This window comes from Callionymus lyra, chromosome 9 (genome assembly GCF_982586985.1).
Source record: "Callionymus lyra chromosome 9, fCalLyr1.hap1.1, whole genome shotgun sequence".
Classification (NCBI taxonomy): Eukaryota; Metazoa; Chordata; class Actinopteri; order Syngnathiformes; family Callionymidae; genus Callionymus; species Callionymus lyra.
Window position 1 is genome coordinate 17787745 of NC_141826.1, and position 16639 is coordinate 17804383.

A 16639-nucleotide genomic window follows, 5' to 3' on the forward strand; every position below is an offset into this window, starting at 1 on the left:
ACTACTTTTGTAAATGCCACGCTACTACAAAAATAGAAATAGTGAGATGTTTTGAATTATTTTTTAAACAAAGTATAAATGATTAAAATACAAATATTAGTGGTAAATACAAATAGTATCTATAATTACTTTCTTATGTTGCAAATTATTGGTAAGAATTTTTATTTTTTTCTTCTGTATGTAATGCATGATTTTTAGTAGAAGTATATAAAAAATCCACCTGTACTTTCAGAGCTGTGCCGTTGACTCATGACTGTAATTTGTGTGTTTGTTGCAAGAATAGACTTGATTAAATACATATTCACAGTCATAAAACTCACAGTCTCAACAATTTCCTCCACAATTCAGCGGCTCTTAAACGCCTCATCACATGTTGCGGCGAATTTCTTCAAACACACACACACACACACACACACACACACACACACCCTCGGACGGACACACCAAACAAAAGCAGTGGCCCAGAAAATGACATAAATGTCAATTATTCTCCAGCTCATGTGAAAGAGGTTGAACAAAGTGGTGGTAATAAAAAAATATTGATCAGTGGAAGCCGTAACGTGCCTGACAGGTATTGTTGTGGCATCGAGCGAGCGGCGCCTCGGCGTCCATGTCGACCTGCAGGACATTACATGACCACGTTAGCACTGATCACTGCAGAGGAACGACCTCCAATCAGCACGCGGCGTTCACACGCGGCAACGCAAACTAAGTGCAGCGTTAATAAACGTACCTGCTGGAAAAAAAAAAACAGGATAATTGCTGCTGAAAATGTTTTTTTTTTCTCTCTCTCTCTCTCCTAGTGCCGCAGTAACGATTATCTGATTTATGCAGTCAGAGCTGAAGGTTTGAAGGTTTGGTCATGATTAGATCTGGAGGTTGGGATGAAGCTTCAGTATTTATAAGCAGTTACTCATACATCAGCATCTTTTTTCGTGAGTGGGAGAGTTTATGTAATTGTGTTGGTTTTTTTTTCGACGCCTCGATGTCATCGGACACCGTGACGGCGGACGTCGACCCCCCGTGACGGCGTCCGAGGAGACGTTGGAAGTTGATGATGATTTATGGTCGAGAGGTTCTCGCTCCTGGTGACCGCGACAGCTGCTGCTCTGGTGTCGATTTGAATTCCAGGAGCGACGTCTGGACGTGAAGGTGTCCAGATGTTAGGTCAGTCGACGATATGTGGTACAGGTGTGAGAAAATGTTGATACACTATGTATAAAGCGATGATTTTCAAGATACTATAATAGTAATACTACTTCTTATTTTCTAAAAAATTAAATTAAATGTAAAAAATGTATACAGGACTTTTGAGTATCGTGAGAAAACATTGAAATATATCAGTGTATTGATATTCAATAGCAACTGTATTTACTTTAAAAAAAGTTTTCATTATAGTTATTTTTATGATTCATTGGTTATAAATTAATAGTTAAACTAAAAAAATACAATATATGTGTAAATATTTACAGCATTTTTTTTATTTTTGTGCCGCAATTTAACTCCCGGCCGCTAGATGGCAGCAGTACCTACGTCGCTAAACTTACTACGCTATAGGAACAAGGAAATTCCGGGAGATCTCGGCAATGACTGGGGACGAGAGGATACAGTCGACTCCAGCAGCTTTTAAAGCTGATGTTTGGCCACATTTCGGTTTCAAAACAAATGAAAGCAGTTACGACTTCGTCAAGAGTCATGTGGTCTGTAAATTCTGCAACACCAGAGTCAAGTACACGACAATACTACACATATATCCTTGGTACTACAGTATCACAATATATCGTATAACGCTGTCTCTCTATCGTGATAGGTTTCACTTATGTAAGTAAGTAAGTAATTTATATTTTTTACAGCGCTTATCCAGACCAGAGTGCTTTTTAAAAGTGTTTTTTTTGTACTTCAGATTTTCTTGTCTATTTTCCATTCTTTGGTTTAAAATACAGTTTATAACGGAAATCTAAAGGGCATCAAATGTCTTCATAACAGTACATATATTTTTTCTGTAGAACATTTGAACATAAAAAACGTTCATATACTAGATTGTCCTTCAAACATGCAGTTAAACAGAAAACATGTGCTCACCAAAATAAAAGCATCGACAATTTTCAATTCAATCTTTAAATAATTATGTTTATGTTTCATATAATCATTCACTTCTTAATAAACTTAAACATGTTGTTTTACTCAACTTTTCTTTTAAACCAAACAACACGTTCACCTCATAGTTAATTGATGTTTTTGTTGTTGACGTTACTATTTTTGTCACTAATTATTCAGATATATTGATATTGTTGTCCTTGTTGTTATTATATTATTAAATGATTGATGTTGTAGTTCGATGTTTTGGCTTCAAATCAAAGATTCCGGTTCATGTTGATATTGCGACCTGTACAGATGAAAGTGCTTAAGATAAGATAAGAAACAGAGATTATGATCGGAGACACCAAATAATAGTAAAACTGATGTTGAAGCTACTGGCGTTTTGCTGAGAATGTTTGGAGAAAGAAGACTAAAAACTGAAGGATAAGAGTAAGAGTTTCACATCGTTGTTGTAGTTCTTGTTAATGTATTTTTGATATTACTGTTGATTATTATAATTGCCAGTGTCATTTTACTCATTGCTATTTCCTCAAAAACATTTTTACGCCTTTATGAAAATATTTTTTAAGAGCTTTTTCACATGGAAATAAATCGCAAAATAGATGTTTTCCACAACAATTTTTTGTGCAGGTATTTTAATTTGATTTTTGCGAAAGTGCCCGAAAACAAGCTTTGATGTATTAGAAATAATGCGTGTTGTTGAGTTTTTGGAAAATCTTTTTTGAAAACTCGTCTTAATTGTAAAACTACCATCACTATGTGTCTGTTTGTACAAAACCTTAATGTGATTAAGCCCCGCCCACTGAAAAAACTTTCTGGACATGAAATCTTGTTTACCATAACCACGCCCACTCTGCTGTGATTAGTCAAACATCAAAGTTTGTCACCATGTGTCATCAATCCCAGAAGTCTCCACCTCCAAGGGACTAGTTGTATAAACAAAGCGGGCGTGATTACAGCTGGCTGGAGGAGGAGTTGAAGCAATTATTACAACATAATGAACTCCGCTCTCGTAACCTCTCGTTCGCCCAGATTTCAGACGGGGGAGAACTTTATAAAGTCATAAGTTGAAAACATGTTTGAGTGACTTACTGGAGAGGAAATCTTGTTTACCATAACCACGCCCACTCTGCTGTGATTGGTCAAACATCAAGGTTTGTCACCGCGTGTCATCAATCCCGGAAGCCTCCACCTCCAAGGCACTCGTTGTATAAGCAAAGCAGAGCTTGATTACATCTGGCTGGAGGAGGAGTTGAAGCAATTATTACAACATAATGAACTTCGCTCTCGTAACCTCTTGTTCGCCCAGATTTCAGACGGGGGAGAACTTTATAAAGTAATAACTTGAAAACATGTTTGAGTGACTTACTGGAGAGGAAATCTTGTTTACCATAACCACGCCCACTCTGCTGTGATTGGTCAAACATTTAGGTTTGTCACCATGTGTCATCAATCTCGGAAGTCTCCACCTCCAAGGGACTCGTTGTATAAGCAAAGCAGGGCTTGATTACAGCTGGCTGGAGGAGGAGTTGAAGCAATTATTACAACATAATGAACTCCGCTCTCGTAACCTCTTGTTCGCCCAGATTTCAGACGGGGGAGAACTTTATAAGTTGAAAACATGTTTGAGTGACTTACTGGAGAGGAAGACCTCAACATTTGAAACACGTGAGTCAGGAGAGTTTTTCACATTAGTTGACCTTCATAAACCTTGATTCTAATTGTTTATTGAGGAGTCGATCGTTCTTTTTTCAGTGTTTTTGTGACGCATCTTTTATCCGCAGGAAATAAAAGAAGCTTCATGCTAATAGGTTCCAGCGGACGCGCTGTTAGCAAGTCTGTGTAAATTCCAGCTACAATACCAGCGATGGAATCATTTTACATGTCTCGCCATTATGCTATCTAGTCCTCCTTTTCTTTTTGCACAGTCTGTTCTTGTTATAGCAACCTCCAGATAGGTGAGATGTTCTTCTGGTAATGTCATCACATTAACACAGTATGGACGCACACACACACACACACACACACCCCGGCGCAGCGCGAGAGGACGGGTGAACATGGGAGCGGGTTATATCCATATGTTAGTCAGGATGCCATTGCTTCTGTCTCATTAGCGCTGATTCCAAAGCCCCTGAGCTGCTTCTGGAGCTCCATCGGGACAGTTGATGAGGCCTGACTACATGACCTTTAACAACCTAATCAACTTCTAACACCTCGCCTACTTCCTGCCTCATTGCCATTCACCTGCGTGGACTTTTATTCCCCATTCGGTGCACAATCTTTTTTTTTTTTTCCCCAAAACGAATAGATTGGTAAACACGGGTGCAGCAGATGACGCCGCAGATGTAGGACAGGTGCCAGTCGTAGCGGTTTTTCCAATGAATATTGACTTAATAAGTCCAGATGTTTCTTGTTTTTAGCAGATTGTTGGACATGTATAGTTTTAAATATACTCTACAAACCCTTCGCTCCTTCTCATTTTCTAGAATTTCCTTGAGGACTTTAGTTTTTAAGGACACTAGCGATGTTTATGAATAAAATATCAGTCCGTGCAGGCTGTAGGTTCTGTGTATCGATCGAAAATATTCTTTTACCGACACGGATACTGATACCTTCACATCAATACCCTCTACTGGACCTTTCTTGATACCACATTTATAACATTAATTCCAACAAATTAAATTACGTTACAGTTTAATTTTTCATAATTTTCGCTAATTTATACTTCTGTAAAATCCAAACATTGGCACCGAAAGTCGAGGCATGTTTCGATACTCGGTGCTACCAAAGCATTTCAGTCGGTGCGACAAAATAACTAGTTAGCAGGTTGTGTTGCCTAGATTAACATCTTTTATCCTGATCCTCGACGGTTATCTGTCTGATGCCGTCAAGTGGAGACCATCTCTCTGCTGAACGCCATGTTTTTTTTATGATTCATAATCCATTATTAATTAGTAGAATATAGAAAAAGTTTGTTTCTCCCATTTTTAAAAGTATTCCTTAGAGCAGGGCTGGGCAATGAAATTTCCTCAGGGGCCACATGAGATACTGTGAGTGCTGTGAGGGGCTGTTAATCCAGAAGAGAGGAGCGAAAAGCTCAAATATGATGGAAAAACATTAAAAAGCAAGTAAGAAGAGTAAAGAAAGAAATATCAACATAAAATGAACCTTACTATAGCAAAAACATATTTATAAACCGATTGGGTAAAAGAAACTGATCGAAAAAGTAGCTTTTCCCTTTAAATATGATGTCAATATATTCTCCTTTTATTTGGAGGGGCCAGACATTTTCACAAAAGTTGAAAAAAATCTGCAACAAAAAACTTAAGAATTTATTTTTTAGATTTAATACGATAATAAACACTAAATAAAATGGTTAGCTGTCTATGTTCTACTCTTAATGGGGCGAAAATCCGAACATGATCACAATAAAACTATAAACAGAATTGTCTCAATGTACAGAACTTTTCTTTTGTTTGAGTGCAAACACAGTAAAAAAAAAGAGGTTCAAATAATAAAAAATAACAGATAGTCGAAGTGCTTTGACTGTATTCATGCAGCCCCTCAAGTGGTCAGAGTAGAACATAAACTTCTTGTTTTCGACAGCTTACGATTTTATTTTGTGTTTATTGTACATTTTTTATAAGTTTTTTGTTTCAGATTTTTTCACTTTTTTTGTAATTTTTGTGAAAATGTCCTCAAAATAAAATGGAGAAAATATTGACATCATATTTAGAGGAAAATGTTATTTTTCCATCAGTTTCCTTTTACACAAAAGGTTTATAAATATGTTTTGACATAGTAAGTTTATTTTATGTTGATATTTCTTTCTTTACTATTCTTACTTGCTTCATTTTTTTAAAGTTTTTCCATCATATTTTAGCTCCTCGCTCCTCTCTTTTGGATTGACGGCCCCCCATAGTATCTAATGTGACCCCAGAGGAAATTGCATCGCCCACCCCTGCTCTAGTCTGTAGTTCAGTATGAAACCAAGAGGCTAAAAGCTCTTGAGGGCCATTATTCCAAGTCTCTGTATTATTGTTTACAACTATAATCTCTGTCTCTTAGCTTAGCTCAGTTACAGTCACTTGTGTCTTCTCGTTTAAACTATTCTAACAGTTTAATTTCGTGTCTTAACAAGAAGGATCTGTCTCGCCTGCAGTTAATACAAAACTCTGCAGCGAGAATTATGACCTGCTCTAGTAGAAGAACTCACATTTCCCCCGATCCGTAAAACTCTTCGTTGGCTGCCAGTTTCTTTCAGTATCAATTTTTTAATTATTTTGAAAACTTTAATTTTGAAAGAAAATATCTTCAAAATAACTATCAAAAGCTGATCATAGAATATGTTTATGTTTCCATATGTAGTGTAAACAGCATTTCACAAGATCTAATAGATGTTTTCACGGAACCTTCTAAAGAAAAATAATAACTTTCTCTGGAGTAAAATGTGGAATAAAACGCCTCCTCACGATACTTTTCTGTACTTTGAAGCCTGAAGATGCAACAAAGCATCTCTAAAATGTGCTCACTTATCTGGAGAAAAAAAAAGAAAAGTTACAACATGTTATTGTCAGACTTTTACAGCCAATTCAAAGACATCAGTGTATTTTAACACAACATATACAGCTTTTTAACTCCACAATTCATTGTGATTTTATTGTTATGAATTGTTATGTAATTAATTCAATGAAAGACGTACATTTTAATGATCATGTGACCTGCAACGAGTAATAGATATATGAATTATGATATATTAGTGAATAAAAAGAAAGGTGCCGTTTGAGCCACAACTGAAGTTAAAAGACAGAATCATTACTTTTGAATTTATTCTGAAAGTCCGTCCTTCATTTCCAGCAGCACCAAACAAACCACCCAGGCAGGATATCAGTGGGAGCATCGACTAATGAACCCGTCAGCGGTTTTTATCTCTGGTTCGACTGGAGTTGGACGAGAGTGTCGGTGGTTAAAAATAAATCTTCTATCATTCCTTGCATGTAATGAAGCTGTTTTAAAGAATCTTTCAAACTGAAACTAAACCTTTTCTCGAACATTTTCAGTCAGAAGATTCGTTTATTTTGGTATAAGCTGTTGATTATGACGATGGTTCATATTTTCTTGCCTTTTATGTACGAAAAACACCACAGAAAATACGCAATATGAACACTTTGGCAATCCTGTTTACCAAAATCTGATTATTGTTATTATCAGAATGATCTTAAAATATGAAATAAAGTTATTACCGAGTAGAAATTTTGTCTAAATTTTTTTTTAAAAGACTAAATCTCAAAAGCTAAAATGTTGTTTGTTTTTTGGACCATCTGGGTATTACTGAGCTGTATTAGCAAGTTTTGTACTTTTTCTGAGAACAAAATCCATTCAATTTGACATTTTTGCAGCAATTTAGTGTTTTTTTGGAATTAATAAATTATGAATTTGCAATTGTTTAAATGATTTAAATGACACCGACCGCTTAAATGTGACCTACCTTCATATTAAAAAAACGTTTTTTCACTCGTTTACAGGTTTATTTTTTGAGTAAACTTGACTGAAACAAGTCACAAGCTAATGTTACTTCAGAGAAAATAATATTTTCTTTAAAAAAAAAAACTTATAAGACAATAATAATCAATAGAACACAATTTTTATAACATTTTTTTCTTTCTGTGCGGCCCCGGAAACAACTCCCACGGACCAGGTACCGGGGTTTTGGGGACCGCTATCAGATGCTAACGCTAACAGCGCTAAAGCTAGCTGACGACATTCTTATCAAATGGACTTTGCTGAGAAATTTCTCCACACAAACGTTCTCTTTCCAGGGCGACGAGAAGTTAAACTGCTGACTCATCCAGTCAACAACTCATTTTTGCTAGACGTCGTCTGAGGTGTGTTACGGGCTAAGTGGAATTTTTAATGCGCCGTTTATGCTATTTTAAAATGCGGAATGTGTTTTTCCCAGAGTGTTACCCGGAGTGTTTGTCCGAGATAAACCGCCCATCTCGTCGGCTCGGGTTGAAACTACATATTTGCTTCTCTGTGACTCACTGGAGGAGTTTTGTTTCAGTCTTTTACCCTTTTCTTTAACAGTTCCTTTTCTTTTAAATTTTACATTACATTTATGACATTTCTCCTCCTCAAGAACAAATCTCTATTTACATTATCAGGTTTTATCGTTCCTTTCACAAACATGTCCTCATTTCTACATTAGAAGAGATTTAATTGAATTTAATTGAAGATTTAAAGACTTTCTTGAAGATAATAAGTGTTGCAGGGTGGTTAATTTAAATTCTATATCTAGTGTTATCAACTAGCTAAGCTAACAAGTATAGCATTTACTCTAATTGAAAAATGTGCAATTTACAGATCAAACATATAGTTCATTTTTATTAGTTTTTTAACTATCTAAAGGAGTAATTTATTATGTTATTTTTGATGACATTTAAAGAACCAGTGTCTCTGTAATTGCCAGGACATGAAATCAATAAAGGATATTGGAAATACAAGTACAATGCGTTTAGTATTAAGATAGTGATTTTTATATAATAACGTGAATCAAAATGTGGTTTAAATATAATTTTGAGTAAATATGTTTCCAGACACGCAAAGAATTGTCAATGATCTTGATCACAGTTAAGTTGGACTGATATTAAAACACTTTTATCAGTTTTGATCCCCCTAAATACATTTTGAGACATTTTCGAGAGCTCATAGACGACAATCCAAATGTTTTTGACGTTAAAAGTGTGAAATGGCTCAAAGAAGAATAACATTTAGTGAGTTAAAGTGAAATCCTGCGTCGCTATTGTAGATCCTGAGCCGTCTAAATCATTGTTACTAAGAAACCATGTTAGTCTCTGATTGTTAGTGTTTGGTTTGAAGTTTGAAAATCTTTGCTGTTTCTTCCATTTGATTCTTGCCCTTGAAAAGATTGTCAAAAGCGTTCAGTGTTCAGATATTTTCACCATCTTTAAAAGAAACCAATATTTGATCTGAGAAAAGCCAAATTAAATAAATAAAAATAAAAGCATGTATTCTATGTATGAGACCCTGGCTTTCAAGACAAAACTCAATGCAAGAAGAATGTTTTGCTCACTTCACTAATAGCTTTATTAAACTAGGAACTAAATGTGTCTGAAATCTTAAAGTGCTTTATTAAGTGTAACAACACGTTTCATTATCACTCTCCTGGCGCGCTAATACATTTAATTGAACTGAGATTGATTTGCGATGATTGAACTGGCCATGATATGGCGCCAGGCAGTGGCAGAAACGAGAAAGAAAGAAAGACAATATCTGACATTTCCAAAGATATAATTTCACATCACAGCATGTGTTAATATGTCTGGGTTATTACAGTGTTGGCTAATGTAGTTTCATGTCACATATTTTCAAAAGGTAAAGGGTAAAGACAGCGTGGGCCCGATTGGAGCGGCGAGGGCAACACCGGGTTCTTATCGCACTAAAAGTGTGGGTTGGAGGATTTTCACTTTTAATTTTCCCATTAAAAGGTCAAGATAACACGTGTAATTAGATGTGTTTCCCGAGGGCAGCGGTGTTAAAATCAAGGACCCCAGTCTGTTTTGAAGCATGTGATGTGATGTACGATATTACTGTAGCACCCCTGCTACTCAAGTCCCATCATGCAGTGCGTTTAAAACCATTAGGAATTAAGAAGCCGGTGCTTTTACATCGTCACACGATCATCGCATGATTGGTTGAAAGTTCGATGAAGTCGCTCGGTGCTCTGTTGGTATAGTCTAGTGGCTCAATTATACCAACATTCTTGTATTGAATTTAAAAAGCTACGAATGAAAATATATTGAATTTAGAAAATGTATTTTGGGATTATTGTATTTGTAATTTCAAACTATATGTGTAAAGTGAAAATCAAAACTTTTTGATTACATTTTGTAAACCCTCGTCTTATCTCATGCTCCTTTGGGTCAGCTTGACCCTTAGTTAACACAAGGGTTAATACTCAATTTTCTTTATTCCATTTTCTTTAAATTTAGATATATACATAAATAAATAAAAATAAATAATTTTAAACAATTCAATGCATAAAAACACAATAAATTGCAATAAAAAAAGTATCTAGATTTCAACATTTTAAATGTTCAATTCATCCATTTAATATCCCAAACCTTAATTTATTTTCTCTATATTATTTATTCAATAAAAAAAAGTATTCAACTTTTCAAATGAATTTAAACGGCTACAGTTGAAAGAAAAAATGCATTTATAAAATCACACATTTTTTCTAAATAATTTAATGCCTTAAAAACACAATTTCAATCAAAACTCCAACATTTGACATGTTAAAATTAAACCATCTAATATTCCAATTCCACTGATATACTGAAATCTTCCATTTATTTTCTCTTTATTTTTTAATTAAAAAACAAACAAAATTGAACATGTCAATTGATGTACAATTACTTTTGAAATATATACAAATTATTAAATCGTATAAAATGATTGACATTTTTAATAAACAACAAGTTCATCATTTGAAATGTTAAATTGAATATTCAGATGCCACTGACATCCTTCCATACATACACAATATTTCAAATGCTAAAAAAGTTATTGAGGTAGTTCTCCGCTTAGTGTTTTATTCTCAATTTTTAAACGAGTTTCAGCAAAAACGGCTCTTTTTTCCAAATGAGGCATTGTTTTCCTGTGGCGGTTCTGTGAATCCATATGCTCTGCACACGGCACATGTTCAGGGAGGGGACACCTCTGCTCGCGTCTCTTCCCACAGTCCCATTGTGCAGCCGGGCAGGATTGTTGCGGCGTGTTGCGTGTGATGCGGGTTTCTGCCTGCACCACCAGCCACCGAACCTGATCTGAAATCCTAATCCCGGCGCTGAGTCGCCATTTCATCGCTGTCTGTCGGTTCTGTCTGTTTGGATCAGTGTTCCGTGTGGCGCCGTGCCCTCCTCGAGCACTCAGTTGGATATCTATTCCTTACTCTCTGACTCCTTCCCTCTGTTGACACAATGGTTCTTTTGTGTTGTCTGTGTACCTCTGCTGGCGAGAGCCAGCTTAGTGTTTTCTACAATTATACACACTCCTACCTCCGCCGTCCCTCGTGCTGCCTCTTCACCGGAGGAAAATTCAATAGAGACGAGGAGAAATGCTAAGAGACCTGGGAGGAGGCTCGCAGGGTTTAGATGGCGGCGTTGATAAGTCCTATATGGAGCGAGTAAACATGTTCTTATCTTGTTATCCAGCTTGCACATTAGGCACGTGGAGGAGGTGGCGGAGGTTTTTTTTTTTAAATCCTAATCATTGCGTTTCTACTTTGTCTCTATTTCAGCCTCTTATCACGCGGCCAAAACCGCGAGCACTTACACGAGAATAATGGAGGGTCAGACGTTGCCGACTCTTTTTCTTCGGCTTGCTAATGTTGGAGAAACGAGTGCGCGGTGATTACCTGCCCTAATGTGTGCTGTTTAAAGACCCGTTTCCCCGGGTGCGGTGTTAAACAGTGGTGCCCCTGAGTGAAGTATTAATGATGTGGATGGATGGATCAGATCAGTGAAAGACGCTTGATGTGGCGCGTTCAACGCATCAAACTTAACCACTTGGCAAATTGGACATGCTTGTTGGCTGTAGACGGAGTTCGGGCCAACTCTCGGCGCTCAAGGTCCGTTCTGAATATACATTCAAAACTATTAAAGGAGTTTTTTTTTTTTTAAATGACCAGCGTAAAGAAATATGGTAGATGTTAAATGTGTTGATTTAAGTGTCTTAAATAGATGTTGGACTCTATTGTATCATCAGTATGTTTTCATTGAAATGTTGACATTAGAAAATGATCTTAAGCCCCGCCCACTTAAAACACTTTGTTTTTCTGGAGCCAAAATCTTGTTTACCATAACCATTATGCTGTGATTGATCAAACATCAGGGTTTGACGTCAGTCCCCACCTCCATGGGACTCGTTGTATAAACAAAGCGGGGCGTGATTACAGTTTACTAGAGGAGGAGTGAAGCCATTATTATGTCCTAATGGACTCTCGTAACCTCTCGTTTGCCCAGATTTCAGACGGGGGCGGGTTGACCTAATGTGTTCGTACTTACCCTGATACGCTAGCCATGTTTATGTAAGGTAAGGTAAGGTAACACTTTATTGATCCCTCAGTAGGTCTCCTTCGGGAAATTGTTTATGTAGATCATATATAGACATAGATATCATGTAGATCAGTAGTACAGTGCCTCCTCACTATAACACTGTTCATCTTTTTTTTTTTTTAAAACAGTAATGTATATTTAAATGTATTTTGCACTGACAAGGCTACAAGACGGTTATTAGCTTCAGGCCACAGCAAACTTATACCAAATATAGACACTGTTGTACTCTTGAGCTGTACAACAACAACAAAAACTCTCTCTCCTTCCCATTTTTAACCAGGAAACCAAAACTCACTTCCTCCTTCCTCCTGTAGAAATCCCTCAACCTAAAATAAACCAACCCTAAACCCTACTTCTTACCAACCCTATTTCTTAAATTGTTGTTTTTTTTAGCTGTAAAAACTGCGGGAGAATGTGGAAAATATTAATGACGGTTATGTAAAGGTTTAAAAAGGATTCAAGGAGGGAGAGTCAACATAGTAAATAGTAAAGAAAAATAGGATGATAACTTCTTCACAGATTTCCTCGGAACACAGTCCAACTTTACACCATATTCTATATTGTTTTTTTTAAATTAATGCTTTTTATGATTGTCCTGGGCTTTGTAACGATTAATATATACTGTATTATATATATATATATATATATATATATATATATATTAACTTGAGTAACTTCCATAGAATGAGTCACATCCATGTTAGTTAACAGTGAAAAAGATATGTCGGATAATACACTAAAACTTTTAAATTTTTGGATTTTGAATCGAATATTTGCTTATGCTATATCTAAGTTTAATGGTCTATTTTGTGTTTTCTTGGAATTAAAAATTGTAAAGCTATGGCTTTACATTCAAATGTAAAAACAGAAATCTTACTTAAGGTTAACAGGAAAGTTTTAAATAGCTGCTTATAATGACTCAATCATTTTGTACCCGCTTTGTTCTTACGTTGACCGTCTTTTTTCCTTAAAGCTCACAGACTTATGGAACACGACACAAAAGGCTCTAATCACACCAGCGATCTTGGTTAAATGCATCAATTGTTCGAGGCTAGTTACGGAAGCGAACGACCTGAAATGTGAACCTTGTTATAAAATCTCCATCATCCGGTCTTTTTTTACGGTAACTTTTTGCTGGTAAAATGACTTTAAAAAAAAAAAAAGAAAGTCGTTCAGCTGCTCGTCTCTGGCCGCCGGTCCCGCAGGATCCTCCACCTGCTCGGCACATGTGAGCGGATGTGACGGCTCGCGGGGTGATTACCCAGCAGGCCGGTGTGTCTGCAACTGTAGGCTGAGGCGAGGGTTCCCTTCAGGTAGCGCAGCTATTCAGGTCAGCGAGCAGCTAATGGCATTTAGAAGCAATAGCATGAAAGAGATGGCAGTTGTTTGCTGTCAGCCGCCGCGCTACCTTTGTCTTATTGTCTGGCGTCCGTCTTAATCTCTCACTCACCCTCTTCTCACCACGAGGAGATCTTGTTATTAGATCCCCTCCCTTGGCTCATTTGTCATCCTGCACCCCCCCATCCCTCACTCCCCTCCTCCAGCAAATCCAGGACCTGAAGAATAAAGAGAAAACAATATAAACAGGCAAGGGAGCGCAATATTACGTTCATCATTCATTGGCCCTTGTGTCACTTGTGTTATTAGATTAATATTCCTTTTCCTCCCCCCACTGCACACCACCAATTACAATCAGATAGGAAGAAGCCCCCCCCCAACCCCCCTGAACCTCCCCCCTCCCGAAACCTTCCCCCCTCCTCGGTCTTTGAGTGCCAATTCTGATTTGGGCATCCTCTTGCATCGCTGAGATTCATTTTGCAGCAAATACCACGCGAGTCCCTCGACTCAAATTTAAATAGAAACTATTTCTCAAAGACACACAAAGAGAATATGAGAGCGTTAAGTCTGCTGATCCAACACACAAGTGTACTACAGCTGGAGTTGGGCTGTTAGGAAATGTCGATACGTCTTAATATCACCATTGTGGGGTTTTTTTTCAAGATACTATTTCACTTTTGAATGTACAATAAACAAGAAAATATTCAGTGTTCGGTAGATGGCAGCAGTCATTACGTCCGCCACTGCAAAGGAACAATGACATCCCGGTGATGACTGAGGACAAGAGGATACAGTGGACTCCAGCAGCTTTTAAAGCTGATGTTTTGACATATTTTGGTTTCAAAACAACATGAAAGCAGTTACGACTTCATCAAGAGTCATGTGGTCTGTAAATTCTGCAACACCAAGTACTGGACCATACTACAAATATATCCTTGTTACTACAGTATCACTATATATCGTATTGTTGTCCCTGTATCGTGATACATATCGCCATTTTTTTCCCCCATTAACCAGGCCACCACTTGAAAGATTGATTAATATTCCTTTATTCTTCCCACATTGGGGACAATTTAGTTGTTTCAGCAGTAAACACACATATCAGGAAGTACAGTACCTCTTAAAAAGAATAATAACAAAAAGAATAATAAATAAATAAATTATAATAACAAATAAAACACAAATAATAGCGTAGAAATAAGAATAATAAATAAAACATTATAAATAATACTAAATATATGAACAAAAAACATTTATTACATTTTTTAAATACTAGTACAGAAAGGGGGGGGGAGAAAATAACTAATTAAAAATGTTTTAACAATAACAATAATGTACAATATAGTGAAAACTGTTTTTAATAAATTGTACTAAATGCTGTGGAAGGTTTTTCTACATTACAAAAAAATCCCCTGTATACATCATTCATGTTAATTGTGGAACGTAAAGTATTCTAAAAACACCGTCCACACGAAAACAACCAAACTTCGTAGAGAGGGTTGGACTGAGATATCCTTGTTAATCCTTCTGTTCTAATAATACATTTCATTATTATACTCATGAGGCACTTTCTATCGCAGATAGCAAGTTGAAATTAAAAACTATACACAAGAGATATATGTTTAGATAAGCCTGCTGGGTACTGAGCCCCACATGGTTAACCCTTGAGGTGTGTCCCAAATCACTCACTTTCTGCACTTAATACTATGAGTGCACAAGTGTCTCCCGATGAGCAGTGTGCGAAAATGTGGCGTGCAATGAGCACTCAATTGGCACACTCAAATGGCCAGAAAATTGAGTGTGGATCGATGAACACTTTCCACCCTCAACGGCCGCCATCTTAGTGACGTAGATGACGCTAAACCGAAGCTACGTCACTGACGACGCGTATTCGGAGCAGATACTGGTGTAAATATCTCAAGAAAACACAAATTTTACCACAATACAACACAACAACAATAATAACACAAAGAAATATGACTTAATGACTTGTTTTCTCCACTGCAAAGGAACAATGACATCCCGGTGATGACTGAGGACGAGAGGATACAGTCGACTCCAGCAGCTTTTAAAGCTGATGTTTGGACATATTTTGGTTTTAAAACAAAATGAAAGCAGTTACGACTTCGTCAAGAGTCATGTGGTCTGTAAATTCTGCAACACCAGAGACAAGTACTCGACAATACAACAAATATATCCTTGTTACTACAGTACGGTTGTCCCTGTATCGTGATACGTATATTTCCCCCCCCCCATTAACCAGGCCAACAGTGCGTGCAGATACTGGTGTAAATGTCTCAAGAAAACACTAATTTTACCACAAAACAACACAACAACAATAATAACACAAAGAAATACAACGTAATGACTTGTTTCAATTGGCGAAAAGTGTTGTCAAGTGTCAGTGATAGAGTTCCTACTGCTGGTTGCAATCAGAGTTAAAAAGTAGTAGAAGAAGAAACTGTCGAGTCATTTCCAGTGTGTAGCAACAGTGTTTGATTTGAGACAGTACTACCTCATCGAAATCTTAGTACTTAAGTGTACTGTAAACCAGAATCTCAAGGTCAGGCAAGCGTAATACTTCCGACTGATACGTTGAACTAATTTGAAAGTGCTGAATGGAGGAAAAGGCCTCTACTAGTTAACAAAAAAAAAATCATGGCATAAACTTAAGGGAGACAAGAGAAAGGGTTCTGGACCAACTTAATTGACAAATTAAACAGTGGACTGTCAAGCAAAAAACCTTTGAGGCAAAACAGTGGGGAGGCATAACAAGGCACGACAAAGAGGCGTCATAAAATGTCCAGAACAAAATTCGAGTCCACTTTATGTGGCCTTGCGGAGAATGAAATTTCCGATGACCCTGGAAACATTTTTTTCAAGCACAACTTGCTGCTGATTTTTAAGTGTGTGTCGCAGGAGGAAAATAATCAACAAAAGCACAAAAAGGGGATGTTGTTCTCGGGATCAACCCCCTTCATTACAAGACCCCGCTAGTATTTCAGACGCTTCGGATCTGCTGGATACGCGACAAAGTACCTATTCTCTGTGCCAATAATGGA